The sequence below is a fragment of the Poecilia latipinna genome, unplaced genomic scaffold (assembly GCF_001443285.1).
Source record: "Poecilia latipinna isolate Pla-1442-1.1 unplaced genomic scaffold, P_latipinna-1.0 Scaffold852, whole genome shotgun sequence".
In the NCBI taxonomy this organism is placed as follows: Eukaryota; Metazoa; Chordata; class Actinopteri; order Cyprinodontiformes; family Poeciliidae; genus Poecilia; species Poecilia latipinna.
The window spans coordinates 191,100-211,604 of NW_015113468.1; the positions used below are offsets into that span (position 1 = coordinate 191,100).

Sequence of the window (20,505 nt, forward strand, 5' to 3'; positions counted from 1 at the left end):
GTCCAGCCCTAACTTATCTCTGGAACGCCGAGCCGCTCCATCCTGTTTGCTGAAGCAGCTTCCTGCCTCCTCTCCTCTCCTCTCCTCTCCTCTCCTCTCCTTGCTCTCATTTTTGATGCATTGTTTGTGAGGTGGGCAGCGAGACACAATGTTTGTTTGTTCTTTTTACCGCCCACTGTGGCAAGCTTTCCCCTTTTGGCTTGGGATGAGCGGCACTTCCAAACGGACCCGGCCGTTCCCCACAGCACCACCCGCTGCAGCAGGCCACGCTGCAGCAGGCCTCCCTGCGAATTAATGGTGATCAATGATGCAACAGATTGGGCATGGCAGAACGAGGAGAGAACTTTTAAAGTGTGAGCTGCACAGCTTTGCTGTGTGATCTGAAGGTGAAGCAGCGATGCATCCCTGCAGGATGCGGCGGCTGCATGGATCATCTTTAACTGTATGGACCACCAGAAGCGACTGCTTGTTCACACACCTCCACATCTACTTCCTGTGGATCAAGCAACAGGCTGTGAACATAAGGTTGAGCTTCTTTAAATGTTAGAGGAAGTAAAACTGTTCAATTCACTTTTCAACGTTTTTCCTGCTTGATTTCAGTCAAAATATGTTAATTGCAAAGACTGTTACTGTAAAAACTCCAAATTTTACCAAATATTTTGGTTTAGTTTCTACTGCAAATATCATTTTATACCCAGAATGAGACAAACTAACAAAAAACATTTCATCAAGATATCACAGCTTGATTTCAGTTGATTATTATTAAATAGTTTTAAAGTGCTGGTTCGCTGGCAGATTAATTCACTGTTTTAAATGAGTAAAATAAAATGCCAGTATTACAAGAACCTTTCATCAACATTAAGGAATTATTGACTAAAACAAGCTCCTCTGTCTTGCTGAAAAGTTAAGTTAGTTTTAAGTGTACTAAAATATTTTCACAGGACAAAACGGCTTGGTGAGATTTTATCTTTGTAATGCGGACGCTGCCTGTAACCAGGTTATTTTCTCTGCATCCGTTTATCTTTTGCAGTTTAGTTGCTAAATCTTTTAGAAAATGGTAAAAGATTTGGAGATGATTTTCTGAATATTCGGCAACAGTGTGACGGTTATGATGAGCTGCAGAAGAGAAATCTGGTTCAGGTTTTTGTTTTTGCTCAAACAAAATGTCAGATGAGTTCCTGAGTGTCGTTTCTCCTGCTTCTCCTTTACAAGCAGCTTTTCAGTAAATCGTCGTTTTCCTCTGTCCTGTGGGGCGTTTGGGAAGCCTCCCTGCAGAAACATCTGCCCTGCTGGAGGCGCCGGCGGCCCCAGCTGATTCCAGGTCAGCTGTGGGAAAGCCCTCCGGACCGATCCGGGTTCTGCTGGCCTGAGCAACGCCCCGGTCCGAGCCGACGGAGGCAGGAATGTCGCTCCGCTCCCCCTGCTTTTGTGTCTCTGTTCTGCCCCTGGCTTCGCTCAGAGGAAACATTCCTTTGGTGGGCTGCAGGGCCGGAGGCGGCGGGGGGGTCCGGGCTGAAGCTGGGGGTGGGGTGGCCTGGTTCTGCACGGCAGCAGGAGAACGGCTAGCAGAGCTCACATTGGGTCTGGGTCCCATAAAGCTGCAGAACTCAGAGCTTCAGCTGCCGATCTGATCGTTCACTCAGGATTAGCGAGCGGCATTTCCTACCGACCAAGAATTTCCTGCTGGTCGGCAGCCAGCGGCCTGCTGATGCCGTTAGCTTCCACTCCAGTTTTATTTCTTTTTTTTGTTGTTTCGGCACACAGTCGGTTTCTCTGTGCGTAAAGAATGTCGAGCTCGCTCTGGTCGGCGCGTCCTGCTTGAATCCTGGAAAGAGTTTGGGCTTTGTTGGAAAGCAGCAACACAAATGGATGTTTGGTTGGGCGTGGCAGCAGAGGAGGAGGCTTGATTGGGTTTAAAGTGAAACCAGGTGTGCAGCTTTTTTAATTTAATGCAGAAAAATAAACCGAGGAGCTTAAACCAGGGGCTGAAGCAATTAATCATGATTAAACGATTAATCAGCTGATTTAGTGATTGATGAATCATTAACTGGAGTATAGACTCACAAAAGAAAAATTACTAAAAGAACAACATATTGAGAGCAGTAATAAAACCAAAACTTTACAAAAATAAACATTTTGCTGTTAAGATACAAAAAATTCCTGTAGATGTTTTACTTAGATCCCCTCAAGTTGCAGTTTTAGCTTCATCAGGTTCAATTTCTGTAAAGAAAATAAAATGTGCTGTGAAGCACCGTTTTCTATCAGTTAGTCCAAACGGTGATCAGATCTACAGTGAGAACAGAATCACATTCTAGAGAAATAAACAGAATTGTTTGCTTTTTTATTTTTTGTGCTAATATTGTACAGAAAGGCTTCAAAGTCCAAGAGAAACATCTGCAGAATCCACCAATTTAAAAAATTTCATTAATTGACTAATCGGCAGTTTATACACTTATTGATTAATCGTCAGTTGATAGATTAATCATTTGCCAAAATAGATGGTCAGAATATTTGATGGATTAATTGCCATGATAGTCTGTACTTATTGATTAATCCTCAGAATAGTGGATTAATCTGTTACTCATCTAATTCTTCTGATCCACATCCTGTTTTTGTGCTGCAGTCTGTGGTAAATAAATCCTTTTTTATTGGATTATCAACAGATGTTTCACACTAACGGCCGTTCCTGCTGCAGCAGCACTGTGATTTTTAGCCTCAGTGTTTTACGGCGTAGTGATGCATCTCGTCTGGAGATGGCTCAGCATCTCTCGTCCGTCTCCATGGCTGCAGAAAGCGCTCGGCGTTTCTATCTGCAGCCTCTATTCTGAGCCTCTCGGCTCTGCAGGGCTCTTTATTTTTGGAATCGGCTGTTCGTAGCGCCGCTGTCGTCCTGCAGCTGACTGAGAGCAGCAGAGCTCAGCACCAACCTCTGCTTGGTGCCTCACCTCAGAGCTTAAACATAGACCTTCCCACACTCCTAACACGTTGCTCAGCACCCTGTGAGGGCGGTTTGTAAGGTGCTGCTTTGACGTGAGAGGATGTATTTATGCACTGTTTGTGTGATTTGGGTTTTGGCGCAGAATTGCAGAACTAAATGTCCGAAAAACCTCATTGTTGAAATCAGCAGGCGAGAAGTTGAGGGGGAAGCGTCGCTGCAAAACAAACTCCAGCATTGTGTTTAACTTCTTCCTCAGTTTTAACAACATCTATTTATATTTAAATCACCAAAATGCATTTTAAACTTCACTGTTCCAGAAATGAGAAGTAGTTTGTCTGCAAGCATTCAGTGAAATATTCTGAACGCAGCTTTTGTTTTTATGCATGTCTGTTCGTTTAAAGGAGAAGTTAAAACAGACGCAACGTGTGAAAAAACTAATCCACAACTACATGCATTAATATTTTCATGATATTTTAAGCTGCAAACATCGACTGACAGTGTGAGACGGATTCGGTTTTAGCATGAGGTCGGCCTGTTTGGCGCGATCACGCTGCATGTTTTTAAAAAACCCCAGCAGGTGCAGCTTTCTGGAGCAGAAACGGAGCGAGCGGATCATTCAGTCGGGTCTGAGCTGCAGAGTTCAGTCCAGAGAGACGAAGCAGACGGAGATCAGAGCGCTGATTATATGAGGCTTTAATGAATTTATGTTGCTGCAACGACTTCACTTTCCACTTCTGCAGTTAATCCTTTTTATTCTCAGCTAACGGCTGACGACTTCAGGGTGGAAAATTACACGTTTGCACCGTCAGCAGATTCACTGTAGGAATTCACTGCAAAAACACAAAATCTTACCAAGTATTTTAATCTTGTTTTTAGTGCAAATATATTACACTTGGAAAAAAAATGCACAAACTAACTTGGAAGTAACTTTTCAGCAATATGCAACAGCTTATTTTAAGTAAATAATTCCTTAATATAGATTAAAAAAGTACGAGTTCTACTCTAACATGTTTTGTTATAAGTGAAATAATCTATAATCTGCTGGTGGAACTAGAACTTTTTCCCTCCAGCCCTGTTTGATCCGCTTCAATCCGACTCCAGTCCGTTTGCCTAGTCAAAGTCCGGTTCATTTGAGAAGTGAATGCTAAGCTAACTCCGGTTCACCTACAAACCTCGGTCTGGTTTCAGTTGAAGTGAACTCTGGTTCGGTTTGAATGTGAACACCAAGCGGACTGGAGACCGCTCCAAAAGCAGGAAGTAGACTACATCGCAGGGTATTCTGGGTAAATACAACCAAAACAAACGCAGTAGCTTAGCGCTAACGGGAGAAATTATGACTCAACTAAAGCCAACGACTAAAGAGTAAATTGACTAAATTGTAGCTCTGCAGCAGACGTTTCTTACAGACTGATACGAGACAAAAACGAAGTAACAGACCCTGAAAAGATATGAATAGTTATTTCATGTGACTTATTTCAGTCACATGAAATAAGTCTAGATTTTGCTATGATTTTTATTTTTATTTCTTGGGATTTCAACCGCTAAAATCCGACGCCTCCATTTTGGTTTCTGTTTGGTGAAGAAGGAAGTTGCTCTCAGTGTCTTCAGAGGTTTTTGTCGTTTTCTTCAGTGGTTCTTGGTGCAGCGCCCCCACAGGCCAGGAGGGGAACAGGTTGGTTTGACTCAGAGCAGATCAGACCAAACCTACAGGACTGTCGGGAGGGAAAACAACCCAAACAGAGCCTTTTTGTCTCAGTCTTGTTATGGTTGGTGAAATGTTTGATCATGAAGAAAAACCAGCTGATTGTTGATGTTCAGTCCAGCCAGTCTGACTCCATTAGAACATGCGAGTTGTAATGGTGATGTTTAGTTGTAATGATCTGTGTCATTACTCCGTCTTAAGCAGTAATTATCCCGACAGTAACGAGACGAAGCGCCTGAGCAGCACCAAACCAGACGGGCCTGTTCTCTGTCCGTCTTCTTCTCTTCCTCCTGTCACTTCTCTTCCAGCGGTTAGCTTCGTCACTCAGCGCTCGCCAAACATCCCGCTGCTGGAACGCCAACGGCACGGAGCAAAACGAGCGCATCTGAGGTGTGATGTTTAACGGCCAACCCAGAGTAACCCGCTTGAAACGGAGATCATTTCTCCTTATTCCTGTGTTTTAGTCAAAGTGAAGCAGAAATGATTTGAGGGAGTTTGATATTTTGGAGTAACGCTGCTGTTCTGCAGCTCAGTCGGCTGGTGCTCTGCTCGTACGGCCACACCTAGACGGGTTCTTCTCCATTCAGGGCGTGTTGGGGAAACGGCCTGTAAAGCCTCTTGTGCTGTGGAGCCGCGGCTCAGCAGGCCAAACCTCTGAGCTGTGATATTACACCAGAATCAAACCCACAACTTGTCAGGGTTTCTGTCTGCTGAGAAACAGGAGGTTTCCAACACTTCCTGGTCAGTTTTAGTCCAAATTTAGGAACTTTTCTGACATGAATTTCAAAATGTTTATCATTTGGAGTCTAAAAAATGATACAGATTATAATCTACAACAAATGACAACATTTAGTTGTCATCAAGAGGCCATTTGACTCTGTATTATTATTTAGACTAAATATTTTTCCATTCATTCATTCATTCATTCATCATCTGTACCGTTTTTATCCTTGCAGAGGTTCTGGTGCCCAGTCTTTGGGTGAAAACCGATAACTTAACCTAACGCTCAAATGATTAATTGTGATTAATCGATTATTGAGATAATCGTCAACTAAGTTAGTAACTGATTAATCGTTAACTTGACTTGAATACAGACTCAAAAATAGGACCATTGATGAAAGAACAACGTAGACAGAGCTGTAATTAAGTCAAACTGTACAAATAAACAGCTTCACCAGTTTAAATTCTGTTAAAAAATTTATTACATAAGTTTTTCATCCAATTATTAATCGATTAATCAGTTTCACTACCACTAGATCAGCATTGCACTGTGTTAAGTCAAACATAAAGAGTTGAGCTTTGTTGTTGAAGCATTTTTAACTGCAGATGCATCCTTAGTTACAAATAAGGCGTTCACTAAATGAATGCTATCTTATTGCATTTTATTCAATAAATGTATTTTTCTGTTGCTTAATAAAAGGAATTTGTTTCTTCACATTTTTTATGCATTTCTTGCACAAAAAGACTTGAAAGAGATCTGCAGAATGTGACATTTTATTTATCCGATTAATCGCTAAGCGAGCGATTAATCGATAACTTGTGGTGTGTTTTGAGCCGAACCCAGCTGGGCCATGGCGGCTGGTTCTGGAGCAAACGGACCTGATTCAGGCTCCGTCTCTGATTTCTCCTCCTGAATCATTTAGCAGGTTGGAAACGGGGCGAAGATGCACAGACATGACAACATTTATTGTTTTATGAAGCGTGGATGAACGCCGCTGCCGTCTTCATCTGCGGTGACACCAGAGCCGGATCGTCCTGCAGGACTTGAGTCCCGACTGAGGCCCGTTCGCTTCAGAACCGCCCCGCTGGGCGTCGGTGGAGCTCGTGTTGGTTTCAGGCCACAGAGGAGTCGCGTTAAATATTTAGCGGTCGTTCCCAGCCGTCAGGTTCCTCGGAGCTCATCAGATTGTCCCTCGATGCGCTCGGTTAAAGAAACGGGAACCGGGCTCTCTGGTTCTGCCTTTGGTTGTTTTCAGGAATCATCTGGTGGGACGGGTTGGTTTCTGTCTGCTCTACTTTCTCTGGGGGAACACTGAGACGTTCAGCTCTTTGTTTCTGTTTCACAGAGGAATAAAACCCTCAGGCTCCTCCAGAAATCCATAAACATGCAGTGAAACCCCTTAAATGAAGCAGCAGCTCAACATTTCCAAACATTCATGAACATTATTGTTCTGGATAAACAAAGGAAGACAGTGTTATCATGATGCAGCCTGTAAATGTCGGTTTGTTTACATTATGCATGCAGGCAGACAAAGCTTTACTCCCATGCATGATAATGTCTCCCTGCAGGTTAGGATTAGGGTCATTACGGATAAATGAGTAGATTAAACATTTATTTCACATATTTGCAAGAAAAACTTGAAAACTCAGATGCTAGAAAGTTGAAAATGTGCAAGAAAACGATAATTTTTCATGATTATGAAGACATAAATGAGCCAATTTAACACTAAATTTGTAAGAGAAGAAAATGTCAGTTTGCTGAGATGATGCAGACAGATGTTTGTGATTAAAAATAAAAACGTGCCAGAAGTCCTCCAAGATTAGGAGAGTCGCATCTGGATCAGGTTCTGGTTCTTTTCTGGATCAGAACAAGTCTGTGGTCCAGGTGAGAAAAATATATTGGTTTTAATATTGATTTAAGCCTTTTAACCCTCATTTTTAAAAACAATTTATTGCCAATTTTCAACTTTCGTGAATCAGGGCGAATTAGGGTGACTAAAGGGCGATGATTGGGTGGAGCGGTCGTGTCTGGGAGCCGTGGCAGAAAGGGGAAGGAAGGCTCTGAGGTTTCTGTGGTTTTTCAGCTCCTCTCCTGCCTTTAAATAAAGCCGCTGCCGCCGCAGCAGCAAACGGTGGGCGAGTCCTCCACGTCGGGCCCGAAACGCCGACGGATCACTGCGTGTGTCACTCCGGGTGTTAATGGACCAGATGGGGAAACCTCACTGGATGCTGAATCAAAGAGCAGAGAGTTCCTGCTGCTTTACTAATACAAACACAGATGTTTCTCAATGTTTTAGTATCTGTAGAAGAGCCAAAATCAGAGCTTGGTAACCAATTGTTCTGACGAATAATCAAATGAAAAATGGCACCTTCTGCAGATTTTTCTTTTAACCACTTAAACCTTTCATTATGCAATATTAAAAGATGCAAGTAAACAATTCTATTCTTTTTTTAAATCAGGAAATTAACATTTTAATGCTTGACATGCAATGACATTTATTGGAAATGGCCATTTTATTTTAAAAAATCTGTCTACTCAATGATTAATCGAATTCAGATACTTTGATTTCAAAGGGAAATTAAATAATTTGTATTAATTCAAAGTCATCAGTTATTGTGGATAGCTGTTGGCAGGAAACTGCTCTTGTAGCAGTCTGTATTACAGTGAATCTGAAGAAGCCTCTGACTGAAGACACTGTTTCCCCATAGTGTCATGAAGAGGATGGACAGGATGTCCATAATTTTATAGATTTTATGAAGAATCCTCCCTTGCGCCATCATCTCCAGAGGTCCCACAGTCGTCCCCAGAACAGAACATTAGGTGGCGATTATTCAAGCAATCAATTAATCACGATTAATCGATTCAGTCCTATCTAAAAACTGCTGTTCAGCAGTTTCGGGGATTTGCAAAGCTGGTAATTGTTTACGGTGCTTAAAGCTGAATGTATATGCAGAACTTTAATGCCTGGTTGGTTTTGTATTTTAAATGTCAACATGGGAACAAAAGGCATGGAGTGGAGAAGTGCAGCCATTGTTTGCTGGATAAACTGTCACAAAGCTGCAGCTTTTCCTGCAGCTGCACCGATCTCCATGTGGGTCAGGGAAGACCTGTGCCCTCACGATCCTGTCTGATCCAATCAAAGCGAGCCTGCAGGGATTACCCGGCTGCCGCTAGCAGAGACGGCTCCCCTGACTCACCGCGCTGTAGTAAACGCACGGCGACACTCGCGACCCCGCGCCGGCTTCACTTCATCAACGCCTTCAAAATGATGTCGTTTTTTTTTGCTGCATTCACAAACCACACTGAGCTGAATAAAAACTCAGCTCAACCGTCCAATTTGTTCAACCTACAGAAGCATTTTAAGCCTCCTAAAAATAAGTCGCCGTGGTCTTGCGTCGCTTAGCAACAACCCCCGAAGCTGCACTGCCATTCAACTGCTGCGACTGTGACCGAAGTCTGAGTGAGGATTTCCTTGGTGAAACTCCCGCCTGATGAGAAGCTGTCACAGGAGTCAGAGAGTCGCCGAGCCGAAGCAGCCGGTGTCGAGTTATCTCACGACCCGGTTCGGTTCTGAGAAATGGTACTGGAGAGCAGGAAGCAGCCGAGGTGTGAGGCTGCAAGAGGAAGTTGCACTCTGTGTTTTTACTCATCACAGGTGGCAGCTCTGCTGCAAAAGCTGCAAAATGAATCCTATTAGTTCAAAGGTCAAACCACGTCCAACTGCAAAAACGCAGAAGATAACCAAGAATGTTGGTCTAGTTTCTAATGCAAACATCTCGGCACACATTGATTAAGAGGATCGTTTCACTTTAACAAGTCGTTTTTATAATGTTATAAGGGAAATAATTGCTGAAAAGTTACTTGTAAGTTAGTTTTGTCTTATTTCAAATGTATGAAGACATTTGTACCAGAAACTAGACCAAAGTTTCTTGGTAAGGTTTTGTGTAACTTCTAGAAAACGTAATTCCTAAGGATACAATCTTAAAAGTGTTCTCAATTAGCTGTTTTCTGAAGGCCTTTTAATGTAGAGTTGCTGCTTTGTTGACCATTTTCAGTCTTTTTCAGCATCAACATGTATCATTTAAAGAAAAACTAACAGAAAAACTCGGGTTCCTCCACTGAGTTTGGTGCCTTTTTTTAAACTGACTGGTTGAAAGCCAGAGCTTTTTGTTTTGTTTTTAGGGCTGGATCCATCAAATGACACATGAATCCAGATGGCAGTGGTGGTTTTCTTGATATCAGGCTTATTTTAAAGAGATAATATGGACCCCTCCCACAGCTGCAGCCATCAGGCCTTCTGAGGGGAAATGTGGGTTTTTACCAGTTCAGTCTGTGATTATCTGGAGCATGAGGTTCCCGGAGTTACATTAACGTAAAGTTTTAGGCTGATGTGGTTGGACGGATCTGCTCCCAAACTGCCCGGGAATAAAACGCCATCTGATTGGTCACATGTATAGTAAACATGATCAGTGTTCATAGGAAGGTCACAGATGTGATGTTGGTCATGCAGAAAGGTCTGCAAAGGATGGCTGTAGTAATCGATTAATCAATTGCTCTGATGATTAATTGGGTATTCAGACGATTAATCGGATAAAAAAAACTTGCACATCCTGCAGATTTATTTGTTTGCCTTCTTTTAGAAACGCATTAAAAGTTGCAAGTAAATAAATGCAATTCATCTAAATAAGACAGTAAATATCTTATTGCAGCATTTCTTTGGTGAACTCTTGCTTATTTGAAGCAAAGGATGCATTTGCAGCTAAACGCCTCTGACATTTGATCTGGTCTTTTTTTTTGTCTTTTAATTTTTGGAAGAATTAATTGGAAGAAAAGGGTGCTTTAAAAAAGATTTTCAATGGAATTTGAACCAGATGAAACTAAAACTGCCCCTTGAGGAGTTCTGGGTTGAATATTTTTTACCGGAAAAGGTTATTTATTTTTTTACTTTAAATACAAAATGTAGAAATCTGTACAGTTTTGATTTCTGCCCTGAGCTTGGCGTTCTTCGATTATGTATACTCCAGTTAATGATTAATCAAGTTACTTTAGCTGACGATTATTTCAACAACCGATTAATCATTTAGGCCTCGCATGTAAAAACTGAGCCTACAGTCCTGCAGCTGTTCTAATTTAAACTGCGGCGATGTAAACCGAGTCCCGGCTTCACTCCGTTAGCCGTCCTGCCTGCTGTTGAATGATGGCTGCTTTGCATGCTGATTTGCCTTTGAATCCGTTTCACTCACTCTGCTGGCTGAAGTCTGTGAATCATAAAACCATAAAGGCCCGGCTGCGCTGTGGAATGTGTGACCAAGCTGAACTTTGGTAGCGGGGAGGGGGGTGGATGTTACTGCATGGGTCGTCAACAAGCGGAAACTCAGAGGAGCAAACATGCTGCTCCTCGTTCTGGAGGCCTCACAGAACAACCTTATTTTTGCAACTTGGAATGCAATCGCAACTTTATCCAGCTGTAAACATTTTGCATAAATATTCGGTTTTTACTGTTTTAATTACAGTTAAGGAGAAGACTTGGTGAAGGAGAGACTTTATACGCAGCTACTGCCAAAAAGTCAACACTCATCGTCTGACTTGGTGCTGCTGAAGGAGAAGAAGCAGCAGCTGATGCAACAACCACAGAGTCACAAAAATGTTGAGGTTGCCATGTTCATTCCTGTTTTCCTTTCTGGGGAGCAGGAAGGAGGGGGAGCTAAAAGCGCCACTCTGCTTTGTTTTTTCATCAGACAGAAATGAAGAAAGCCGGGGTTGGGGGTCGGAGACGCTCCAGCTTCAAATCCTGAAGTATATTTGAACTAAACTCCAGTTTTTTTATGTTTGCTCCATGATTTGAGATTTTACAGAAAACTGAGTCAAGTTTATTACATAAAGCATTTCAGCAGGAAAGGTGCTTCACATGAGGGAAACGTAAAAACAGACATAAACCTAAAAAGTATTGGAATGCGATTAATAACTGGAAAACTATTAATTTTAGCTCTAGACCGGTGGATTTTTAGCCTTTTGTAAGGAACTGTGTTTCAGCAGTTCTGCAGTTTCTGGAAGTTTATTCCAGATTAGAGGAGCATGTAATCTGAACCAGCGGTTCCCTGGTTTTATTGAGAACCAAGCAGCAGTGTGGCTAAAGATGAACACATGGATGAGTTTCTCTAGATCTTTAGTCCTCTAATCCTGGAAATGTTCATCAGCCGACTTTGTAACCGTCTTTATGTGGCTCTGAAGGTTCAGGTCAGAGTTCAGCCTGATCTCTGGTCTCCAGCTGTAATACCTGAAGCTGTATGGTAACTTATAATCTGAGCCAGTGGCAATATGTATATTAAATGGGAGGAGTCCCAGGATTGAGCCTTGGGGTATCCCACATCGGTTTTCTCAGCTCTGATAAAAAAGTTACTGTCTGATATTTGGACTTTGTTTGAGATCGTCGCCTACATTTTTCCATTGCTTAACACCAGAAAATTAAGATTTTAAACTTGTATTCCCCTCTTACATTGTATCCTCCCTCACGGTCCCCAAATATTTTCTGGTAATTGTCTCTTTTCATAATAATTGCTGACTAGTGAGAAACAATATAATTTTGACTGTTTAAAAAGTGGATCAGCGTGTTTGATCATTCCTTTTTGCAGAATAAGTGTGTTGAAGTTTTATGATTGACTCTGAACAGTTGATCTAAATATGGCAGAATAAGTGACATTAATTCTCCAGATACCAGAGAAAATGAGGAGTTTTTCCTCCCAACTGTGGTGGATGTGGGTCAGGTGGGCAGTCGGTCATTTCCCTGGACGCTCCTCCTGCGTGTCAGCGGGGGGCGCACCTTGCCGGCCTCTTACATCACTGTTGTCGCGGCGACAGCCACTTAAATCTGCTGCCTTATAAGGTAACAGCGCGGCAGGCGGGTGGAAAGGGGGAGGGGCAGGAAGAGGCTGTTAATGTGACAATGCAGCTTCTGCTGCCGGGCAACTGGGCCAGCCTGCAACTCCCGTCCAACCGCATTTTCTCCAACACACACAAAGATCCGACTGTTTCCTTTTACTTTCCTCCTCTTTGATTAAACCAGATGAATAATCAGATGTTTGGGATCTTTCTTTCCTCCTTGTCTTTGGAAATACTTTGGCCCTTTGTTTGCTACCTTTGTTTCTCTTTGAGGTGTGTGCACATGTTGGCTGTCATCACAGTCTGGGAGTAAGCAACCCTGCCCAGTGTGAATATTTCAGTTCGAATGCTTCTCATACCCAACGTGCAGAAATAACCAAGCAGGTTTTAGTTTTATGCTTTACTTTCTTTTTGCTCTTCTTTCTGTACGCTGGAACGTTTTGACACTGTTCAGGTCTTGCTGGTTTGTAGAGGCATTTCTGCCTAAGGGTTCATTCACACCGGCTCCGTTTGGTTCACTTTGATCCAACTCCAGTTTGTTTGAGTTTAAATCCAGTTCAGTCCGTGAGGTGTGAAGGTGAAATTGAACTGCTCCGCCTCCGTTTGGACTGTGAAAGCGAAGTGGACCATAGACCACTCCAAAAGCAGGAAGTGGACTACAACACAGGGGATTCTGGGTAAAATCAACCAAAGCAAATGTGCTAGTCTAGCAGTAACGGGAGAAATGACTCCTGGCTTTTTACCAAAGACAAAAAAGAAATCCTACATCCTCTAAAATCTGACACAACTCCTTTTAGTTAAAGCTTCTTCAGAGGTTTTCATGTCGTTTCCTTCAGTGGTTCTTGTTGCAGCGCCCCCTCAGGTGAGGAAGGAAACGGGTTGCTTGGTTGGTTTGACTCAGCGCAGCTGAAAATGTAATAAAAGTTGCTCTTTTGGTCCCAAATCGAACCAAATTTACCAACTACCAGGTGTGAAAGCAACCATAGTATGTTTTAGCGTCACATCTGTAGATTAACTTATGTTTACGGTTCATGCGTTGCTCTTTTTGCCTAATTTAATACTTATTCTACTTGGAGATGTTTACTCGAAAATACACTAAAACAGGTTGGAGTCATAAAGTCTACGGTGTCCAAAGTGCAACTCGGGATCGTTTGGTGACATTAACAGGCGATTACCTCCTGAGCTGCTGACAAGTCTGACCTCAGTGTGTGGAGGGAGTTTTCCCAGTTGGCTATTTGTAGTTGGCATTTGCATGCTAATGTTAGCTGTTAGCATCCTCCTTTCAGTTGAGGCATTGGTGCATTAAGATAAAAAGTATATTTTCCTCACATTTGTAGAAATTGCTATGTTCTGGCATTGTTGGTTGCTAGCGTTAGCTTGCTAATGTTAGCTAATTCACTGAAAATTTCCTTTATCTCTTCAAAGTACTTTTCCTTCCTTTGTCTTAAATTTGTATAACTCTAGATGTTTTTAACATTAAAAGTCAGCATTGGGTTGCTAACGTTATCTTTAGCTATGTTGGCTAGTTCTGGGAGCTATTTTTACAGGAAAATGGGAAATGAGTTAGTTGAAGTTTTGAATGCTGCTGCAAATGTGAGCTATGTGCTTAATGAGTCAGCCATTTCTACACTGGAAACAAGTTTAAGGCTACAAAACTTGAGTTCAGCAAATGCAACTCATGAGTCATCACGTTGAATGAAAACTTGTATCCTTTACATATCTGAGGCATTTTCTCTGAGATTAAATTGTACAAGTTCACAAACGGAGGTTAATTTCTTTCTCAGTTCTGCTCTCAACACAATTACTTCAGCTCTTTAACCAACAACTTCCTCTTTCTGGTTTCAGATGGTTTTTATCAGTCACTCATGAAAGAAAACTGACGTTTAAACTTTTTAAAAACGGAAGCAGCGCAGTTTGGCTGGAGCAGTATCGCAATATGCCCATTTTTAGAGTTTGAGCCTCTAACTGTTGTTTGTTTCTCAGTAAATGAGTGTTTTCATTGTGTCATTATGAGTTGCCGATTTCAGTTCTGAGTAAAAGCACATCAGCTCCCATTAATCTCTGCTGGTGTGCCTTTCAGACGCCACCCAGATTAACGTTATTCAATCAATCAACTTTATTTGTGCAGCACATTTCAGCAGCAAAGCATTTCAAAGTGTTTTACCTCAAAATACGAAGTCATAGAAGACAGTTAATTAACAAAGCATTACAAGTGCCATTGATGCACATCAAAATGTTCATTGTTTCAGTTATTATGGTTCAAAAGCAACTCTAATCAGCTGGGTTTAGATTTAAATTCACTCGGTGTTTCAGTTGTTTTGCAGTTTTCTGGAAGTTTATTCTGGATTTATGGTGCACAGAACCTGAAAGCTGCTTCTTCATGTTTGGTTCTGGATGCAGAACCATGTTTGGCAGCGTTCTGGATCGGATTGATTCTTTTAGACAGACCTGTAAAGACACTGCTGCAGTGATCAATACGACTAAAGAAAATCACATGGAGGAGTTTCTGTTGCTCTTGCCAAGACTTTGTAAATGTTCTTCAGGTGATGGAAGGCCGACTTTGTAACTGTCTTTATGTGGCTCTGAAGGTTCAGGTTCAGCCTATTCTCTAGATTCCAGCTGTAATAATTGAAGCTGTTCTGACTCTGAAGGTCCAGTTGGTTGGACTAAATGCGACGCTGTTTTAATCCAACGTTGCAGTAAACGGCTCAGCGTCGCTCTCGGTCCGAGGCGGTTTGGGTTAAACAGGTGATTTTAATGCTGTGGACGATCAGCGCGGAGCGACGTAAACAGACCAAATGACTTTCACATGTCAGTAAATCAGGTTTCCAGAATTTCTCAGCTCTTTGGCAGCGGCAGACATCTGGCAGTCAGAACATCGCCTGATGAAAAACATGTGCCGTCACCAAATACATTTTCATCGTCACTCGGATTCTTTCTCTTCTGTCGCTGACTCAGTGGCACTTCTTACATGAGTCACTTCCAGCTTCAAACCTTTTTTTGTCTTTCACAATAAAAACTTCAAGTAATCTGTATAGATCTGTTATTCTGTGATCCTGTGCTTCGCTAAGGAGGTAAATTACCTACTTTTTGTTGCACCAGTCCATCTTAATCAGCAAGATAATTGTAGTTTAAATCACCGCTGCGCTCTTGTGCAACCTGATCTTTATGTGTTGGGGGTCTAGATAATAGTCTGCTTTCTAGCAAAGGGTGGCTGGTTCTGTTTTCTGCTGCCTAATCTGATGAACAGAACCAGAGAACCGACGCGTAGCTCTGGAAGGATTCAGCCAGCGGTTTTTGTAACAGCTGACTCCTGCAGCTGCCAACTGCTATTAGCGCCTGCCAAACTCCTGATTTGGACGATGCAGAGGCACGCTCACGCGGAGGAACGTGTGTGTGCTGTAATAACGGTGACCTCAGCTCATTCAGTGATTAAACCGTTCTGGTTTTGTAATGGGAGGTCAAGCCGACGAAGGAAAGGGAACACCGCTTTGGCTACTGGAGACGGCCGGAAAACAGCTGGAAACGAACAGAATGAGTAACTGAAAGGGTCGGCTTGTACGTCAGGAAAAGGTCAACCAAAGACATTCGGTAAACGGTCACTGGGTACCAAACTGTCTCCTTTTAACTGAACCAGAGTTAAGTGGACATATCTGCTATCAGAGCACGCACTGAAAAAAACACAAAATATTACCAAGTATTTTTGGTTTAGTTTCTGATGCTTTGGAAATAAAACAAAACTAACTTACAAGTAAGACATAGGAGCTTGTTTTAAGTCAATAATTCCTTAATATTCACAAATAAATGCTGGTTCCATTGGCAGATTATTTCACTCAACATGGGGAAAATATTGCAAACTGATTTATCTGCCAATGGATCAAGAACTTTTACATCAATATTAAGGAATTACTGACTTAAGATAAGATCCTTTATCTTGCTGAAAAGTTACTTGTTGGTTTTCTCATTTCAAGTGAATTAAAAAATTTGCATTAGAAACTAGACCAAAAAGACTTGGATAGATTTTGTGGTGTTTGCAGTGCACCAGAGGGAATGGCTGTTTATGGGGAAGGAAAATGACATGAACATAATCTCAGCCTTCTGTTTCTTTAAAAAGTGTTTCTCTGGGTGCAGTCTAATGGCAGAAACCAGGTGTTAGTCGCACCCTTTTTGGTCTCTAGGCAATGTTCTGGGATTATTATCATTATAACAAAATGTTCATCATACTCCCAGCTGTACTACAAGTTTATGATGACTAAGTGCAACTTGGTGACGTTATCTTTTCAACTTTACTAAAGATGCTTTGAATTCCTGTCGGCGACTTTGACTGATTCTGACTTTTCCTTTTAGAAATATAAGAATATGTGAAAACATTCAGAATATTTTTCTAGCCTTTCAGTGATGGACAGTGATTTAGGAATAGACACAGCCGTCCATGTGAGAGCAGTCGCTTTAAAACTGGGCTATAAAACAAAGACCAGATAGTTTTAAGTCTTTAGCATCTTCCTCTGACTTCATTTTAACATGCTAACATTAGCATCATAACAGCTAGCTTAATGTGTAGCCATTTCAACGGCTCACAGTTGAAATAGTTACCAGGTAGTTTTATTACCTGACATTGTAAACCAATAGTATGAATGGAGCTGAAACGGATTTAGTTTGAGAAACAAGGATGCGGTTAAATGGTCGTTAGCATTGGTAGCATTTCTAGCTAGCAGTGTGGATTGATTGGTGCTTATAACTTATAATGGTATCATAACAGTTACAAATATGGACTTAATGTGAAAACTTGTGAAAGAAAACTGAGCCAGCTGCGTCTACAGATGGTTAAATTGGAAATGTAGCTCATGGTTCACATGATTTATAGCTGTTTTAACTTTGTGCTAAACTGATTTAAGTATTAAAATAAACACAAAAAACATTATTAGCCTGACAGGCATTTAGTGTGCGAGTTAAACTTTTGATTTAGTAGCTTTTCAAAGAGATGGCTCAGTAATCTGTAATCACATCATTATGTTGAAGTAATCGGTAGCAAAGTTCGGTCGCTGTTTTCAGTTTTAAGCAAGTCTGGCTCTATTTTTAGTTTCTTTCCTGAGCGACTTCTACGTACATAAACACGGCTCAGAAATGCAGAAATGTTTTCCTTTCTCCCCTCGCCCCTAAGGCCGCCGGCTCCCTCCTGAACGCAGCCTGTTCACCTCTCATCTGGAGTTTGCATTTCTTCCTGACCTCACTTGGCTCTCTGCACGAGTCGGATTGCTCCTTTGACTCGCAGCAGCGCGGCGCTCTTTCATGAACTTCCCCTGCCCTTTCGTTGTTGGGCTCAGTCAGATGTGTCATGATTGGACAGGCTGTAAACGCTCAGTTTTACCAGCTTTCCCTGCTTTCATGTTTGACGTCTTGTACAGTGGGATTCATCTGCCACATTCCTGGGGAATTAACATGGACATCCTCCACCCCCTCTGCTTCCTGTGCCTCTGAAACACAGGAAGTGGAATACTTAGCAGTCGATTGGCTGAGGAGGGAAAAAGTGATGGCTTGATACGAGACGCCAACATTGAGCTCAATATGTTGACTGTGAGTTGGAACAGCTTTTTAAAACTGGTTACAGCTGCTGCACCAGACCTTTAAGTAGACCTGCTGAGGAGATGAGCAGGAAACTGATTTAACCATTTTACAACCCACTGCTTGGACAAAGATTTTTAACCCTCGTCTTTGAAATGGGGCTGAAAAACTTATCACAATATACACGTTTCATATCAGTTTATTGATTAGTTTCTTGGTTTTAAATATCTGAAATAATTACCAAACTGGTGGCGTGACCTTTGCCCTTTCACCCAGTTTTCACTCCATTCTTTAGTTTTTTATTTTTAAGCAGTTATGAGGCAAAGTGGGGAAACTTGAGACTGCTTCTGCACTAGTTACTAAGCGGGTTGTTGCTAGGTAACCGAAGTTTGGGGGGAACTTGAAACTGCCTGTTGCCGAGCAGGTTGTTGCTAGGCAACCGAATAGTGAGCGAGATGGTTGATTCCACCAGCCTAGCTTATCTGTGTGAGAGAGCGGCTAAAGTCTTTCCTCTGCCTACGTCTCCCAGAATGCTGTGCTGCTCAGTGAATATTTTATCAGATGATTATCTATTGATCTTGTTCATGAATTGATCACACATGAAAAAGTGTGATCAACTAATGATCACAGTTGCCTCATTGTAGATCCCTAAGTTTGCACCTTTTATTTTTGATGAGAGTATATCGGTTTGTTTTTGTATTATCAATTAGATTATTATTTTGGTAACTTTTTCTTTTTAAAACGCTTGCTGTACTCAGCCAAGTTTAACAAATTTAATCAAAAGCAGATTTGGGTCTTTTGATGAAAACCCACCGGATAGATGTGGTCACATTTCCCTTGACATTAAACAGAACAAAGTGGTTATTAAAAGACAAATGTGTGCTGTTGTACATAACATTATGCATTTTTTCATCAATAAAAAATAAAAACTCTCCATCTACTTTAACCACCTGATCATGTTTAAGTCATTCCAGGGGCTTCAAATGGCCCCCGTGCCGCACTTTGGACACCCTGACCTACAGTTACAGCGGCATGCTTTCATTTTAAACTGTTTGTAATTTAGCACATCCGTGTCAATATTTCACAGTCTGCAGATGGTTCATCTGAACCTGACTGACTGCTTCTGAAAGGAGACAAACATCGGAGATGAAGGTGATGATGATGATGATGGAATGAGGAAGGAAATGAGGTCCGAGTCGTAGAGAAGGATGCATCGAAGGGGGCTGGAGGGAGGAAGAGCATAGCACACATTCCTGGCGTCGCGTTGAGCAGAGCTGACGTAAATGCAGTGTGAAAAAGCGAGGCGTTTGATTTGTTCGGAGACGGGTGGAGTCTTCCCCACAAGACGGACGGCAAAACGCGTTTCTGCCGAAGAATCGACCGGAGGAGGGAAAGTCACATCTGGAAAGGATTAATAGTAAAAGTGTGCAGAAAAAAGTCTGCACTTTGTTTTATGTCCACAAACATCAGAGTTTGGTAGCAACTACTTACATTTGCTCAATTACATTTACTTTAGCAACTTTTTTGAATAAAATTTCTGGATTCTCTACGTTCTGAATAAAAAACATGTTTTAACCAAAACTTCAGACACACTTGCAGTTTTTTTTTTTTAGCTTCATAAGTTTTTTGTTTTTTTTTACTGAAAGAAACTGATTTAGAAGAACTTTTTTGCTTGTTTTTATTTTTTGTTTCTAATATGAATAATTGTAATATAATAATTTGATCAGTTACTCAGTACGTATAGTTTTTACACAATACCTTTTTGCTCATGAGTACAGTTTTTGAGTTCTCTGCCTGTTGTAAGCAGTGAATGTTCAGTCAGCAGAGTTTTAAAGTGTCTCGTCTTTTTATTTGGTTCCAGGAAGACTTCCTGTGTTTCACTAAATTCCCTCATGCTTCAATCTGCCACAGAAAAATTCAGCTGACGACAGAAAACTATTTTTATTTAAACACACGGTCATGAACACAAATCAACTTTCTCTTTTGAGTTTTATTTGTTCAAAGCAGTTCAGATTTACTCTTAAAAGGAGATTTTTGTTTTTGTATGGAGAGTCAGCAGTGCCAAATTACAGTAAATTTTTGAAATAAATTTCATTAACTTATTAAACCTGAAAAAATACAGAACTATAATAAACATAGTTTGAAATATGAATTATAGTATAGCTGTTCCTGTACTGAAGCACAAAATGAATAAATTTAAACGATATAAACATTAGGGGAGATCCTGACGTCTGATTGGCTGCTTCAAACAGCAAGTCAAAACAACTTCTTAGAAGTTTGTTACCACTGTCAATATTTTCTCTGGAAGTGTGGAAACAACTTCAATAAATCATTTATTTTCTAGTACAAACCGTCTCTAGCTTTGTCTGAAATAGTTCTATTAATTTCTCCAGGCTTAGCTGATGTTAGCCCCGCCCACTAGCTAACACCAGCTAACGCTTTCGCGTGAATTATTAGTTATTTTAGAGCAAGGCTGGAGTTTCTCACCAAGAGTTTTTTGTAAATGTATTGCAACAATTTAAACATTATTGAAGCTGTTTCTGTGCTGTGCAGTACAGATTTTGACCTCAGACTGGGAGGAAGTTGTCTTTACTTGTGGTTTGAAGCAGCCAATCAGACATCAGGGTCTCTATAAAAGCAGCTTTGACCCCGCCCACTGAGGTAGATGGACAAAGTTGACAGTTTTAGTTGATTCATGATGTG

At 41.4% G+C, this 20,505-nt stretch overlaps 1 protein-coding gene and 1 long non-coding RNA gene across 8 annotated transcripts in view; both read left to right on the forward strand.

Annotated features, from left to right (window-relative positions):
- LOC106956878 (alpha-actinin-4-like) overlaps nt 1–20,505 on the forward strand; it is a 62,310-nt gene that overhangs the window by 7,775 nt on the left and 34,030 nt on the right. The gene's annotated exons all lie outside the window — the stretch shown is intronic.
- On the forward strand, nt 4,317–20,308 carry LOC106956880 (uncharacterized). 2 transcript variants are annotated; one of them, XR_001426845.1, is made up of 3 exons: nt 4,317–4,393; nt 4,549–4,554; nt 20,296–20,308. It is a non-coding gene; the product is annotated as an uncharacterized LOC106956880 (long non-coding RNA). The 2 variants fall into 2 exon arrangements; XR_001426846.1 differs by lacking the exon at nt 4,549–4,554 and adding an exon at nt 9,299–9,303 and having other exon boundaries at nt 20,296–20,306.